Genomic DNA, 17,036 nt, shown 5'->3' on the forward strand with positions numbered 1-17,036 from the left:
AGATCTCTGCCCATGCATGGCTTATGTTCATAAATATCTGCTGACAGGCAGGTGGTAGTTTGAATTCCTCCCTGAGAACCTTGATACTTTAGCTGAAACAGGTCTCAGGGGAGAATTGGACTTCGTCAGTGATTTGGATAACCCCCCCCATAACTTCTGCTGTTTTGAAGATGGAGCCCATTTCACAAGGGCCACAGCAGGCATTGTCACAGGTATGACTTTCTACTGTGCTTGGGGGGCAGCAGAAAAATTCCTCTTCTGACACCTGCATCTCCCCAGCATGTTAGGGAAACTCAAACACAGGCATACATATTTTGCCAAACCCAGACACTCTAAATCCTAACAAGTAGGCAGGATGTAGAGGAGTCTCCCCATAGTTTATGAGGCCTGTTGGTAGTCCTAGCCATGACTCCTTCTAAGTGCTAGTCCCAGTGGGTAGGTATCGGGCAGAGGCAGTTTGAGGACCTGCAGTATCCTGAGGCCATCTCTTCTGACTGAGCTCAGGAATTATGACAACCTACCATCCCATCCCACTCCACCCCACCCCCACCCCCACCCAAATCTGGGCTTGGCTGATTCCACAAGAACAGGAGGGGAAGGTAAGAGCTTCTTCCAAGTCAGAGGATGTTAAGTCATAACAACTATGTGATCTGTACCCAAATGATATGAAAAATTAAACATGGAGATGGGGTTTCTCAGATGACAGAGCTGCAGGGTAGGTGAAGGGAGGCAAGTGGAGGGGATGGACTGGTGAAGTGGCAGGGGGAGGGGCAGAATGTGAGATCTGTAAAAAGAAAAACATGGGGACCGTGCAGACTTTCAATGACAACACCCCTCGCCGCTCCAGATGACAGCTTTTTTAAGAGTCGTTCTTGGAATTTTCTGATTGAATGGGATTTGCTAAGAGCCTCATATCAACATTAGAACTTGGACATTGGGCTCCTCTTCCCATACCATGGTGGACTGACTCTGCAGTTTGGGTTGGGAGGAATTCATAGATTCAGAGATATGTATAGGATGGGCTTTGGGGGAAGCAGAAGGGAGATACCCAAGCTTGGCCTCTGCTCTATACACCAGAAGAACCTGACCCCGCCCCCTCCTCAGGTGGGCTTTCTTGGTGACTTGGAGACATGTGCTGGTTCCTGATGGTTGGGGACTGCTCAGCTCTTGTTCACTCCTGCTAAGTTGTTAAGTCAGCATGGTGTTCATAGGTGTCATATCAGTAGCTGTGAGGAGGACAAGGCTCAGTCACCACATTGGTTCTTGATGCCTAACTATGCTTGATGTGAAGTTGCTCCCCTCATAAATCTGTTGTGCGGGTCAGAATTGTATCAGGATCCTTTCTCTGTAATGGGTAGTGGGCAATTTTTCTTAGAGACGCCTCGGTCAGAGGGAATTCTGTGGCAACCTTTCTCATCCTGATGCCAGAATCCAAGAAAAGTCTAGCTAAGATCAAAGGCACTCAAGGGAAGAGAGAAAGACACCAGCCTTGCCTCCCACTCTGCCGTGCTCTCGCTGAGACTGGATGCTGCGGCACATGCCTGCTTCGTACGCAGATGTCATTCAGTGAATCGCAGGCAGAGCTCCCTCTTGGTTCTAGTTGCTACCCGGTATCTATTTATAGTCATGGCCAAATGTGACCTCATCCTCTAGGCATTGCAAGCTCAGCATAGTGAGGCCAGGTTAGGCTGCCCGCAGGTCTCCCAGGAGCACCCCAGGTGCTGCAGTGTGTCTTGTCAGCAAGGCCAAGGTTCTCTTTCTTCTTCTCTTCAAATGGCTTTCAGCTCAGCATATTAGAAAGCAAGGTGATTGGCGGGGCCACTTTTGAAACCAGAAAAAAAATGGACAGCCCTGAGTATGTATGAGTTACCAGTTCCTCTTCATTTCCCCCACTCTTTCTCCCTTCATTTCACGTGTTCTCCCTCTGTTCCACTTCCTGTTGAAGGAATGAAGCAGCGTCAGGTAAAACAATTGCATCTGGGTAAATTTCTTATGGATGTCTCTATGCATAGACAACTCAGTTCTCAGGGACTCCAGCAAAGCCCTGATACTTTACTTGTGAGTATTTAAGTATGGGTGAGAACTGATTTAGTTAAGTGATTTCTGCACAACCATGAAGAACGGCCAGGCATGTGTGTATGCAGCTATAATCCAAGCTCTGAGGGGAGGCTTTCAGTTCAGTAGTCAGTCAACTTAGCCTACATGGCAAGCTCCAAGTCTTAAAACACAAGGTGTATACAGCCAGGAATTGTGGCATGTGCCTTTAATCCCATAATTTAGGAGGCAGAAGCAGACAGATCTCTGTGAATTTGAATCCAGCTTGGTCTAAATAGTGAGTTCCAGGCCAGCCAGAGCTGCATAACCAATCAGTCAGTCAGTGTTCTGCTCTTGAGGGATGATGGCTGAGGTTGACCTGTGGCACCCACATGTATGTCCACACACATATGTGCACCCACTCTTACCCTTGCACATATGCACATCAATAAACTTAAAAAATAAAATAAAATAAAATAAAATAAGTATTAGGACCAAGGCACACTCTTCTGCTGAGGAAGTGACAGCCTTGGTATGGACAAGCCGCTGCCACAATGAGCACGGCTTCATCTCAGAGTCCAGTTTTTAGGGCTCTTTGTTCAGGCCGGCAGTGCCTACTATGTGAACACAGTAAGTACCTACTATGTCCACTGTTCTCCTGGGGGTTCCATGCACACGTTGGGGAAACAGCAGTGTATTCATGCGGCATGGTTTGATCCTCACGGAAGTGTTCCACTCCTGTCGTGCGACCTGCTCAGAGACGTTCATGGGGTGCTGTGCTTCTTTCAGGGTCTTTGCTGTCTAGTGATGATCCAGAACACTCTTCATGTTTAATTTAGTGTGATCCAACTTCACTGAAGCTGGGGGTCTTCAAATCCACAAAGTCAGCAACCCATCTGTTTGATTCAGTTGGGAACTATGTCTAAGTAGTAGTTAAATGCTGAAGAGCTGTGATGGTGCACTATCGTGTGCTCAGAGCAGGTAACACTATGGGGCATTGGGTAGAAGAGTTTGTGTAGAAGTGAGCCCAGCTCTCCAGATACTCTGTATAAGATAAAATGTAGGACACTCAGAGATCCCACACCAAAACAGCACAGGAATAAGAATAAATCAGAAAATAAAACAAAAAGGTATATCTGGAAAGGGGACTCACAGTCTGCTGGCAGCATCACCACTGAAATAATGCATCTGTAAAAATCATATTTGCATCCCATCTGTAACATCACAACAATGCATCCTAATGAAAATCCACCTTGAGGTTTTGGCATTCATTTCCACTTTGGTTTTACTAAAGTTAACATGAACTATAGATAAAAGGAATAAACATGGTGGTAGTGGTGGTGGTGGTGAAATCTCCTCTTTTCCCCAGGATCCCTGGAAGCTAACCCTCTTCTGACTTCATTTTGGAAAGGGAAATGGCAGCTGGACTGGCGGTGTACACATCCTGATCCAGCCCGCCACACTTCCAGATTGTCTGGGATGGCAACCCTGCAGAAGGATGGCCGAGAAGTCACAATACCCCAGCCAACCTCTAAGAGCAGAGCAGTTAGTTACTAGCAAGAATATCCTGGGAAAATGAAGAGAACTAGAAACTGCAGACATGGTGATTGCCAGTGTTGACGGAAGCCCAGGTTCTGTTCCCACCCTCTAAGTGGTTTTTGCTTCTGAAGTTGAACCTAATGTTTTCTCTTTGGTAGATACAAAGTCACATCTTATGTACCTGGAATGCCCCTCTCTTCCCCTTACCCTTGTACCCCCTTTCTCCTTTGAGGAAGCATGGACATTTAACAGAACAGCTAGGATATCATTACAGTCAGAACTCAGTCACACAGGTAAGGGAGAGACTCCATATCTAAGAATCAGAATATGATATTTTTAGTCAGGTGGGATAAGAGAAAACTTCCTCTTGCTCTTGTAGAACTCTCATGATTGTCTCTACCAAGGCTGTCACTGAACGTATTTTCATGAAGTTCTGTGTTTCAACATTTATCCAAGTAGTATGTAGCTGTTTCTTACCAGACTGAACTGCCTCTTGCTTACTTCAATGTAAAAGAGGAATTATGAAAGATCTATAGTTAGTAGTTAGAAGTGACTGATAGAATTTGTGCCCTCCTGAGCCTTGGTTAGTAGCTTGGGGTGAAAGACATTTCAAGTTTACAGAAGATTTCAGGGGGCCAGTGACTCCCTGTGTTCACGAAACATCTGTGCACAGAACAAATACCACAGAGCACCAGGGTCGCAGAGATGCTTACCTTCCAAGGGGTGGGAATGTCTCCAAGAATGTTCAACTTTCAAGGGTTAGCCCTGGCCTCCTGCCAGGTTCACAGGATGTGTTAGGAGTCTGAGTCTGTCCATAGAACTAGCATTCCCTGCCACTAAGGAAAATTCCTGTATTTGGGGCAGGCTTGATAGTAAGGGCATGCCTATATCGAAAATCCAGATAGCGTGAGAAACACAACAAAGTCAGCTACATCTCCTACAATAATTTGAGGCAACTAACTCCATCTCTTCCTCTCCTCTCCTCTTCCTCTCCCTCTCCCTCTCCCTCTCCCTCTCCCTCTCCCTCTCCCTCTCCCTCTTCCTCTTCCTCTTCCTCTTCCTCTTCCTCTTCCTCTTCCTCTTCCTCTCCTCTTCCTCTCCTCTTCCTCTCCTCTTCCTCTCCTCTTCCTCTCCTCTTCCTCTCCTCTTCCTCTCCTCTTCCTCTCCTCTTCCTCTCCTCTTCCTCTCCTCTTCCTCTCCTCTTCCTCTCCTCTTCCTCTCCTCTTCCTCTCCTCTTCCTCTCCTCTTCCTCTCCTCTTCCTCTCCTCTTCCTCTCCTCTTCCTCTCCTCTTCCTCTCCTCTTCCTCTCCTCTTCCTCTCCTCTTCCTCTCCTCTTCCTCTCCTCTTCCTCTCCTCTTCCTCTCCTCTCCTCTTCCTCTTCCTCTCCTCTTCCTCTCCTCTCCTCTCCTCTCCTCTCCTCTCCTCTCCTCTCCTCTCCTCTCCTCTCCTCTCCTCTCCTCTCCTCTCCTCTCCTCTCCTCTCCTCTCCTCTCCTCTCCTCTCCTCTCCTCTCCTCTCCTCTCCTTATCCCTCTCCTTTACTTTTCTCTCCTCTCCTTTCCTTTCCCCTGTCCCTTCTCTTCCCTCCCCTCCCCCTCTCTCTTGGAATGTTCCTCACCCAGGACCCCCCTTTTTTAAAGACTTCAAGTCAAAGAAAAAGAATTCTTCCAGCCCCTCCACACAGCCCCCACTCCTCCACAGTCCTTTTCCGGAGATAGCAGCTCCATTTTCCTCAGACCTGCCTGTCACCACTCTGACTAACAGCTTAATGTCTGAGCAGGAAGACTGCTGTGCGCAGGACAGGGGATCTGCTCTTAAGTCCCAGATGACTTTGGATGCATGGAGTGGCTTAATAGACTCTGAACTTGGGGCGTAGACGGAAATGTAGGAGCAGTTCCCTGGTGGCCCAGAACCAAAAGACAATTCTTTCAAGTCCAGCCAGGTTTCTTGAGTGAGCTTGACATGCTGAAGAGGCCAACACAATGGAAGGATCTAGATGAACTCTTTCCCCCTGTGGGAAATGCCATTTTACCACAAAATCCCCACAAGCCCCATGAGCCGACAGCATTCCATCTCAGATCCCCAAGTGAAATCCTTTTTTTTTCCCCCAACAGTTAACATGGACAGTAACATGGTGACACCTTGGTGGACACTACTCCCCCCCCCACCATAAGATCAATTTTCTGGTCAAGATTATTATTAACATCAAATCAGAAGGGAGAAACAGAGACTGGAAACCAGGGAAGATGAGCTCTGGACCCAGAACGGAATTCTGTGCCCCTGACCTCACAGGGATGAAGACTCAAAGTTCATCCCCAGAAGAACCTATGTTACCAGCAGAGAGTGGTGGCTCATGGCAATTCTCCCTCTGGGGGGATGGACACAGGCTGATTTCTTGAGCCCCCTGGCTGTGCTGCCTGGGTTTATGTCAACCGGACACAAGCCAGGGTCATCTAAGAACCACAAGCATAAAAATGCCCCCACTAGATTGGCCTGTGGGTTTGCTTGTGGTGCGTTTTCTTGATTGCTATGGGAGGACCCAGTTCATGTAGTCAGTGCCACTCTTGGACTGGTGGTCCTGGGTGTTATCAGAAAGCAGGCTGAGCAAGCCATGAGGAGCAGGTCACTGAGCTGCACCCCTACATGGTCTCTGCTTCCATTCTTGCTTCCGGGTTCCTGCCTTGAGTCCTGTCATATCTGTCTTCAGTGATTGACTTATAAGGTGAAATAAACTGTAAGGTGTAAGGTGAAATAAGCCCTTTTCTCCCCAAGTTGCTTTTGGTGACAGTACTTTATTGCAATCCTAACCAAGCCACTGGCAGGACTGACTAGCTGACTTGAACTCTAGACCAGAGAGAGACTCAAAGACAAGGTGGACGGTACCTAAGGAATGACAGCCTCTTTTGTTCTCTCTTTAGCTTCCAAACCTATTCACAAACACACACGCGCGCGCGCGCGCGCACACACACACACACACACACACACATGCTGGTATACACACACATGGATACACATATGCACACTCACACACACACGCACGCACATGCACACACACGCACACACACACGTACATACACACACATACACACACTCACACACACATACACACACTCTTTCTGACTGGGCTTACTCAACTGCACTTCAAATCCTGCTCAGTCATGAAGAGCTAGAAGGTCTGTTTCTTGAGAAATGAGCCGGTGAGCTCTGCAGACTTGAGTAGGTCCTAGCAGGGTTCAAAAATAAGCAGTCGTTTGGTACAACTCATGTGCTCTTTCGTCTTCCTCCTTCCAACGTGACAGAGGTTGGGCCTTGTGCTGCATTCTGTAGCACCAGCCAGGAACAGCTGTTTACTGAATACAATCTCACCTCTTCGTATACTGTAAACGGCTGAAGTCTAATCAGAGGCGTCCTTGCTAAAATGCAGTCTCATTTGTATCTCTATAAACACGCATGACGACCACAGTGATAAGTCATCACATGGTAAGAATTACCATTAACACAGGGAGGCAGTGGCAAAACACAAAGCCCGGTGGCTTCTAATACAGTGACACTGTGCCAAGAGTCCATAACCAGCCCCCTAAACTATTATCAGTCAGTTTCACCATGCTAAATGATTTTTCAGCAATACTGAGATTCCCTTCATCATCTCATCTCTGCTGATCCCACATAGGGAAGGAGGAGAAGCCTGGGTCCACCTCAGGACAGCTTGCTTTGAGGCAGCTGGTGGAGCTCAAACATCTCTCCTTAGCAAAGGGAATTATGGAATCATGGAATGGATTGCCCGACTCATTAACATGGCTACCTCCCACCTCTGGCCACTACCTGACCTGACACGTGGAACAACTCTCATCTTCTTCAAGGACTGTGCCTCTACCCATTGTACCACACTTCCCTGCTTGTCTGTCAGTTCTTACCAATGTGCAGCTGAAACTTAAGAGATGGTTCTAAAATAAAACCATTACTTGCTTCAAAACATGGCTCTCTTGCTCATGTGTGCATGAGCACACACACACACACACACACACACACTCACTATCTCTCTCTCCAACAATCGGGGCACAATTTCCCTTCTTATTTCCCAGCCCCTCTGTCTTCTCCCCCTGCCCTGCCCCATTAGCCTAGTCCACAGTGCCATGCAGCCTACACTCTGAGACCCACGGCCCTGCCTTCCCTCTCTTCTGCTTGGAAGCTGCAGCCTCCCACCAGGGCTCTGTTTGCCAGCCCTGTACTGTACTTCATTAGGCAGCTCTATTTAATGGTTTCAACAAAAGCCATCATTTTAGCCCAACTGCCTCGACTAAATTAAAATTTCCAATCTCTGTTTTAGTGTTCTGCAACTGATGTATACATAAGCAAAAGTGGTCAACATCTGCCAGGGGGTTGGCTAAAAGTTCTGTAAAGACACACTTCGCATTTCTGCAGCACGTGCAAAGTAATAGCGCCCTTATCCCCCGGAGGGCTCTCAGGGCTCGGCGTTGCCATTTGCTCAGACTCACTTTAGCTGCATACGAGCCATACAGTTGATTCTCCCCTTGGTTATCGTTTGGTCTGTAGTGTCATTTTGAGTAATTGGGGTATGGTAGCTGATCAACTTACAGGTTTCTCATTGGCAGAAAGGGACTGTATTGGCACCAAGAAAGAATATGATGTGTCCTCCCGGTGCGTGAGCAAGTGTCCCTGTCTTGCACTTGGCTACCCGAGGCCATTAGGAAATAAGCTTAATAAAGCCTTCGAGTGTATACATTCTCCGTCTTCCTCAGGCAGAGGGAGGCACCTATAGGAGAGGCATGGCACACCAACCTGGAAAGATGGTCAATGTATGTATTTAGTCAGTGATCTGTGAAAGTTTTTGAATTAGTTTTTAAAGCTTTGTTAAGACCAGAACGCACAGATGTTGAAAACAAGTTCAGATGTAGCGACAGATGGTATTTGATTATGAAGCAGACTGTTCATATAATACAAAGATGCTGCCTCTGCCATACACAAGTAACTGCAGAGAGTGCAGTAGAGATTTTGGAACGCAGGCAGTTCGAGGGGGCCTTTGTGTGGCAGTAACTCTCCCATTTTGCAGCCGCACTAGAATTGGGATAATCCCCCACTCCCTTCTCAATCAGGGCCTCTCTCTGCTCTTCCCCACTCCACCTCCAAGGCTGGTCTCTTTTCCGCCAACTCAAAGGCTCTTCTTGTTGCTCAGCAAGCAGCCTTCCCCAGTCACCGTGTCCCGTACAACCTTGCCGTTTGTGTTGGAGGCAGGACCGTGCCCAGCTAGAATCAGGGGAGGGAACGATCAACTGTATCCTCATAGTCAATGTGGACCAGAGCCACAGCTATGCTTTGCCATGAGGACTCGTGCTTTATTTTCCATTTTCTTCTGTTGCTAAAGCTGAACCCAGGCCCTTGAGCATGTTAAGTGAGTGTCCTAATCTACACCCATGACAGCTCAGCATTGCAAATGCAGACCAGGGTTATGGCTTGGCTCCAAATGTGCTCTCACAGGTGAAGCTGCATCTTCAGGAGTGTGGGCTAGGTTGAGCTGACTCTTCTGTAGAATGGGGTGACAATAGCCCTGCTCATGCTCGGGCAGGTCACTAAGATCCCGTAGGATCCTGGATTAACAAATGCCCTGAGAGACCTGAAGTGCAACTCCTATGCATGTCATTGTCACTGCCAAGGTAATTACCCTGTACCTTAGCAGTTCATAATTGGAAATCCATCTTCTGGCTTCTCCAGAGCCCTTGGAGAAGTGTCGTGGTCCCCGGACACATGCACACTGTTGAATGAGAGGCCACTGGCCCTGGTCAGTCATCTTATTTCTTTACCCAAGGCTTTGGAGGCTCCAGCATTTAAGGATCAGGGTGCTCTCATATCTAGGCTGATGGCAGTGTGCTGAGTAAGGAAGGAGACATGACTCATAAATAAGGAGAAAAATTCAACTGGAACCCAGCCTCCTTCAGGCGTCTCCTCCACACTTTGAAGTCTAGGTAAGTTACCATTCTTTTACTTAAAAGATGTTTGTTTTTAGTGTGTGTGTGTGTACGCGAGTGTGTGCACACGCATGTGTACACATGATTGCAGGTGCCCATGAAGGCCAGAAGAGGGTGTTGGATCCCCTGGAGCTAGAGTTACAGGCAGCTGTGAACCACCTAATACAGGTGCTGGGAACTGAACTCAGGTTCTCTTCCAGAGCAGCCAGTGTCCTTTGTTTCTGAGCCGTCTCTCCAGTTCATCAAGCTTTGTTTCCAAAGCCCTTGTGGGTGTATCACCTTTCTTTTCCAACGTGTTTGTGTCACTGAGCGTGTCATGGTAGTTCTGTGGGCAAGGATCTAGTGAGTGGGAACAGCCGTGCCAGCACAGCCGAATTCCTGAACAACTCGCAAGCCCACCCCCTGCCTCCCACAATCCAAGTCTCTTGTTTTGAAGAGCTCACGCTGTGCCAAGCAATATTTAACACACACAGATGAGCAGTAGGAGAGGAGGAAGGAGCTGCCATGCCAAGATGCACTGGAGGAAAATCCCAGGGAACACTGGCCACGACACAGCTCTAGTGGAGAAGGGGGCGTGTGTAGGCAGTCGCATTCAGTCTTGAGGTAGATGTGGGGACTAGAGGGCAGCTTAGGTTTCTCTCTGGGATGATAGGTCAACCACTGAAAGTGCCCCCTTCATTCTTATTAATCACAGTGGTCTGTAGGCCAGCACAACCTGGTTGAGGGTGACATTGACCTGCCTATAAATGAAAGCAAATCCCTAGAGTTTGCTGAGCTGATAAAAAAACCAACCCCCCCAAAAAAAACCCCCAAAACAAGAAAACAAAAAACAAACAAAAAAAACAACAAAATAAACCATGGATTGCAAGTCTCCCTCCAAGTCATAGGTGGGGGCGGGAGGGGGGAGTTCTTCATCTCTTGCAGAGTATAGATGAATCATTTGTTTGACCTTTTGCAAGACAGGAATATACAATTCCTCTTCAAAAACTATTCACAGTATTTTGTTTTTCTTTTCCTCCCTTTCGTCCACCCCCTCCCCCCATCTCTTGACAGCGTCTTATGTGGCCCAGGCTGCCCTTGAATTTACTACATAGCCAAGGATGACCTTGAACTTCAGCTCCTCCAGCCTTTACCTCCCAAGTGCAGGATTATAGGCACAGAGTAGTCTACCTGGTTTATGCAGTGCTGGGGATTGAACTCAGGGTACCATGTATGCTAGGCATGTACTGCACCAACTGAACTGCACCCCTTGATCCCCTAAATTAGTGAGCGTTTCAAGAGGTGGCAGCAGCAACTCCATCAGATGGAGTCTTAATGACAAGCCAGCATCATGCTGCAGGCCTCCTGCAGGCTATGGGGCACAAACGTGTCTGACCCATTCTAATCCTGAAAGTCTTCAGTACTCAGAAGTCCACTGTGGTTTGACAAGCAGTTTAGTGGAGTTTGAGCCACAGACTTGAGGAGGTTTGCAGACCACGTAGGTGTTCCCCTGGGTAGGGAAAGCAGCTCTGGAAGAGGTCATAAACTTGACTACTAGCTGTACCTTGGGATTGACAGAAACACTGTCTGTTGGGAACGGAGACCATTCAATTAGGGACCTGTACTAAACAGCAAGACATGGGCTCATCTGAAGAGAAGCAAGACGGGCAGGACTTTGGCTGTGACGGGCTCTGTCATCTGCATCTGGTCCTTTCCCAGTAGCACTTTGAATGAGGTCCACTCAGCCTTTCAGCTCTCCTCCTCTACCTTATGTATCCCTCCTGCACTCAGAGACAACCTATTCTTTTTTTTTTTGGTTTTTCAAGACAGAGTTTCTCTGTGTAGCCCTGGCTGTCCTTGAACTCACTTTGTAGACCAGGTTGGCCTTGAACTCAGAAATCCACTTGTCTCTGCCTCCCGAGTGCAGGGATTATAAAGGCGTGCGCCACCACCACCCAGTGAGACAACCTATTCTTTTAATTTTATTTTGTCTTAAGAGCTATTTATTTTATATATTTGAATGTCTGGTTTGCACGCGTGCCTGTGCTCCGCGTGCATGGTGTGCCCGCAGAGGACAAAGGATGGAGCCAGGTTCCCTGGAACCGGAGTTCCAGATGTTTGTTAGCTTCCATGTGGGTGCTGAGTATTGAACCTCTGCCCTCTCTCTGAAGGAGCAACCAGTGCTCTTATGTCCAGCCATCTCTCCAGCCACAGGAGATGCACTCTTTAAACCATTGCATGTTGGGAAATTGTTACATAGACACAGAAAATCAACCCACCCGTATCACTTTACTCCAATACAGTAATAAATCGCACTTAACTGCGAATGTGTCAAACACCTGGTTTTATCCTAAGATATATTGCGTTAGCAACCTGGTCATGAAACATTTTGTGTTTTCTTTAAAAATTCTTTTAATTTTTTTTAAAGAACTTCATGTATGAACACTCTGTCTACACCTCTACCCCTCCTTCCCCTTCCCACCTCCTTCCATGTCCCTTCACAACTTCAAAATTCCCTCTTATCACTGTCAAGGGTTTATATGGAAATATGTATGCATAAACACACACACACACACACGCTCATTTAGTGCTTAGTGTTTAACTTAAGGTAGATAATCAGTGAACCAATGACTGAGGCTGAGCAGTGCTGAGAGACAAGCAGGCGCCCTGTGGTAAAGATGCCGCCCAGCCTGATGGCCGAGCTCCACCTCAAGGACTCACATGGTGGAAGGAAAGAAGTGCTTTTAACAGAGAAATAATATGGTTTTATTTTATTTTTAAAATATTGACTTATTTATTTACCTGGGAGTGTGTGGCTTCCTCATTTGTCATGGTGTTCATGTGGGGGTCAGCAGACAGCCTGTCGAAGCCACTTCTTTTCTCCAATGTGTGGATCCCAGGGATTGAACTCAGATTGTCAGGTTGACAGCAAGGGCTTTTACCTGCTGAGCCATCTTTGGGCCCCATTTTACATTTAACACGAATCTGTTAGTTAGCTTTCCACTGCTATAACAAAACATTTGTGATAAATAACTTCTATAAGGAGGAAACTTTTGCTCACAATTCACAGGTGTCAGTCATGGCCATATGACCCCGACACTGGCATCAAGAAAGAGTATCAGGACAGTGAGGACACAGTAGACAACCAGGAGGGATTGTTACCAATATCCTGTTCGAGGGTCTACCCCAGTGACTCATCTCCTGACACTGCACCCTCCTCTGAGACCAAACATCTCAACACCACTGTCAGCTGCAGGCCAAGTCTGCAACCCATGAGTTCAGGGAAGACATTTCAGACACACCCATAACTGGGTCAATCTGTTTGCTATGTTGGGCATTGATGGTGAGGGAGCACAGTCAGTCTGGTGAGACACAGGACACTCAGGTAGAAAAAGACAAGGCTGGGGGGATATGGAAATGTAGAAAGCTCTGGTTTTCTCAATGTATTGTTGAGCACTAGTGCACAGAAGATTAGAGAACTAGTCAGCTACAGAATGTGAGAGAAAAGGAAAAACCAAAGACTGGGTTCAAAGGTGTGGGTATCCGGTGCTCAAAGCTGGAATGGAGTCGACTGAGCACAGGAAGAGCATTCTTTGGGCTTGCGTACAGAAAAATTGGAAGTTCAGGTTGGAGAACGTTAAACTGAAATGTTTAGTCAGCGTCCACATGGAAATGTTGACTAGACAGCTGGATGGAAGAGTCTGGGGGTTCATCCAGCTGGAGCCGCATGCTACGGGGCTGTCAGCATATAGATACGATTTCAAGCTGGGGTCTGGAATAGGATGACCGGGGGTGGCGTGGGGGGCGGGATGTGTGCAGAGCAGGGAATCTGTCGGCAGCCCTGAGTAGGCTGAGTCTTTTTCATGGTCGCCTTTGCAACTGCAGATACCCTACTCAAATCTCTGCTTTTGTTCCGTCTCTTCCGGCCTGTGACTGGGCTGCTCAGATGGGGATGGCGGCAGCCTCCAACATTAGCCTTTGTACCTTTGCTTTGTTGTTGCTAAAGTTGATGATCCATTCCCTTCCCTGGGACCATCCTTGAATCCTCTCTGTTAGGCCCATAAGTTGATTCTCAGTGGTGAGATAACTAGAGACAACTCATGTTGTTATAATTCTGACTGCTGGGTAGGGCTGTACTTCCTTCTGTACCGGGTCAAAGTCATTCATTAACTAGAAGCTGACCCCTGGGCATATCTCAGGCGCTATTTAAGACATAGGACTATACAAAACAAGTTGTCTCCCATTATTGTGTGCACTTTCCTGCCTTTCCACACACTACTTCCAGGATAATGATTTAATTGTTGATATTGAAAGGATTGCTATTCTTTTTTTCTTTTTGAGACAGACTCTCATTTTGCAGCCCGGGATGGCTTAGAACTCTGTGTGATCAAGTGCCTTCAAGTTTCCAACCCTTCTGCCTCAGCCTCCCGAGTTCTTAGATTATATAAGTATCATGGCTCTCAGGAGTCTTTAAACCAGTGTTTCGCAAACCCCCTCATGCTGCCACCCTTTTCTACAGTCCCTCACGTTGTGGTGTCCCCAACCATAGAATTATTGACATTGCTACTCCATAACTGTAATTTTGCTGTTATGAATCCTAACATAAATATCTGATATGCAGGATATCTGGCATGCAACTCCTATGACAGGGTGGGTTGACCCTCCCAGTGGGTCTCCACCTACAGATCGAGAGACACTGCTTCAAACATTTACATTATCCTCTCCTTCCCAAACACGAGAATAACTACCCCAGCTTTCTTTGGTCACGTGTTTGCATGGCAAACGTTTTTCTAAAACACCTGGACTCTCATAACTTACCAGTTCTGGAAAGCCTTGTTACAGTTTGGTATGTCATCTTCTCTCTTAAAATTTTTGTTTCGCTTACATTATTGCCGGGGAGTGTCTTTTTCCTTTTTCTTTCCTTTCTTTTTCTAATAATGAGAAAGATGGTATGATGGTCTTATAATTTCAACACTATCTTCCAACTTCTTACTCACTCTGCAAAGCCCATGAGTGAGTCTCTTCTGTTTTTCTGTCTGAAGACTCCTATGGACCCTCAACCTCCTATCCTAACTTGATCCAACTCAGTTCTAAGCCAGCTATATGGCTTCTGACTTGTCTTCTTTGTAACTCCTGGTTTCTGTTTTTTTATTTCACACCTCTGTTTTTTGTTTTGTTTTGGTCTGGTTTTTATTGGTTGGGTCGGTTTTGGGGTTTGTTGTTGTTGTTGCTTTGTTATTTTGGTTTTCATCTTCATTCTGTTGGACCATGTCATAGGTAATGTTTTGGAAGGCTCACAAAGAATTTAAGCATTTGAGTGCTTGTTCCCTGATGCAGTCTTTGCTCTCAGGTTGGGTTGGTATTGTGTGCTAGGTCCTCACAGTCTGTTTGCACACAGTGTTCTAAAGAGTCACCAAGAGGCACAGCAGCAAATAGAGAAAGAAAGACACCCAGAAGCAGAGGTTATTGCATACAAATGTCCCACGGCATCAAACCACAGGATGCAGTGGGAATCCCTAGCACCCCAGTGCTGTATAAATGCTGCACAGAGAATAGAAGGGTGAGAAATGAGGCTGGAGGCGGGGTGGGGTCCCATCTATCATCCAAGAGACTTAGTTGTAGCACTGTAATGAAAGGGAACCTCAGAATAGCCATAATCTGGACATACACATGCTCAAAGATGTGATCCAGAAAGATCAATTACTTAAGCAGCACATGGAGGATGTCCCTGAGGCCAGCAGGAACAGCTCCTAGGACAGGAGGAGAGCAGCTGGCAACAGATCATTAGGGCTACTAGAGCCCTCCCAAAGCCTGTGGACTTCATTCTGGAACAATGATAAAAGACCATGTTGTGAATAAATGCATCAATGTTTTAGATTAATACTTTAGAATGATTGCTATGGATACAGTTCAGGAGCATGGAGCCCTATTGCGGTGGGATAAGAAGAGATAGATACAGTGTATTTGTTGCTGCTATAGATGTGCTGGGGAGAGGGAATGGCAACAGTAGCTAGTGTGGAGAAAGGGCTGTACTTGGTGTGAAGAGGGAAGGTTAATTAAAAGCCAGTGAGTTCTCATGAGCTGTGAGGTAGAGAGAGCAGAGAGGCTTCTGGGCTCTCCACTTGGGCCAGCAGATGTGTGCATGATGACACATGTCATCTTAGGGAAAAGATGTCATCACCTGGGATGATGCATATTGCAGATGTGGGTTTATACATCTCTCTTCTTTTACCCTGGAATGTTACCCACTTTTAGCTGTCATCCTAATCACCCTACCCACTCCTGAAACTGCCCTACCTTTGGCTCATATCTGGAGAGTCCTCTTTCAGTCCTCTAAACCTCTGTAATTCCATTGGATCCAGAGACCTTCTCACCAGTCTAGATGTTTCCCCGTTCTGTCCACAGGACACTGTTCATTCTTTAGAAGCCAGTGTTGGTCACTTCCCCAGGTCCTTGCCTAGTTTTGTGTGCTCAGGGCCTCCTGTTCCCTCTAGTCTTTCCTTCCTGAGTCTCAGCCCTGTGCCCAATGACAGATGCTTTGGAATGTGCAATTCATTAATTTTGATGAATAATCTTTTCCCACAAGAGTTGAGCCTTCCTGAGGGTAAGAAGTATGGCTGTTACCATCATCGTCTTCATCGTCACTATTTCCAAGATTAGAACAAATGCTGTCTGAAGGGACAGATGACAAGAGTGTCCTGTAGCTTCTCTGACTCTGGGCCACAGCCACTCCCTGTCCCCAGATGAAGTGACACTCTTCAAACAGTTCTTAGCTGCTGTTTGAGAGTTGTGTGACTAATTCCCAGACAGAAATTTGTTCAAGATTCTGCTGAGGCCACTACATACAGTCTGGGGGAACTTGTGCTTTCCAGGTGTCCTGGATGCAACACCTCACATTCTGGGTGAGGAGAGGCATGCTTGCCCCATCACTCTGGGTAAGAACCCACAGCAAGCTTAGTTTTTGTTTGGGAAACAGTTGAGAAGACACCATGGAGCCCCCTTGAGCAGATTCACACTCTTGTAGACTATGCACATAGTCTGGGTTCAGATCCTGGTTTCTTCTGAACTCAGTTGAACACTGGGCCCCTGAGATGGGCTAAGTGCATATAAATTAAGTAAGCAAATGCATGCAAATGTGACAGCTCTACTGATCTGCCACCTGTCTTTCTGATCTGCCTGTCTTCTGTACAGATGTTCCAATATATTCTGGTTGCTATGCAACCAGATAGGTAGTCCCTGTTATAGAGGGTGACAGAAGGGACTCTCTTCTCTTCTGGGGTGGTTAGGAACCCCAGGGTTTATGGGATTTGTGAAGATAGGGTAAGCTTTGGATCTCTAATCAATTCTGTTCATGGTGATTCCTGTTAATGATGTGGGAGGATGCAAAAGGCAGGCGACTCTTCTGAGGCACACCTTTTACCACAGAGCTTGGTGCCCCAGCTTGCACTGCTGGGCACTTCATCCACTTGACCACACAGATGAGTCATCTCTTTCTACCATCT

Source organism: Mus caroli, unplaced genomic scaffold (genome assembly GCF_978045245.1).
Source record: "Mus caroli unplaced genomic scaffold, Mus_caroli_1 scaffold_1, whole genome shotgun sequence".
NCBI classification, from domain to species: domain Eukaryota; kingdom Metazoa; phylum Chordata; class Mammalia; order Rodentia; family Muridae; genus Mus; species Mus caroli.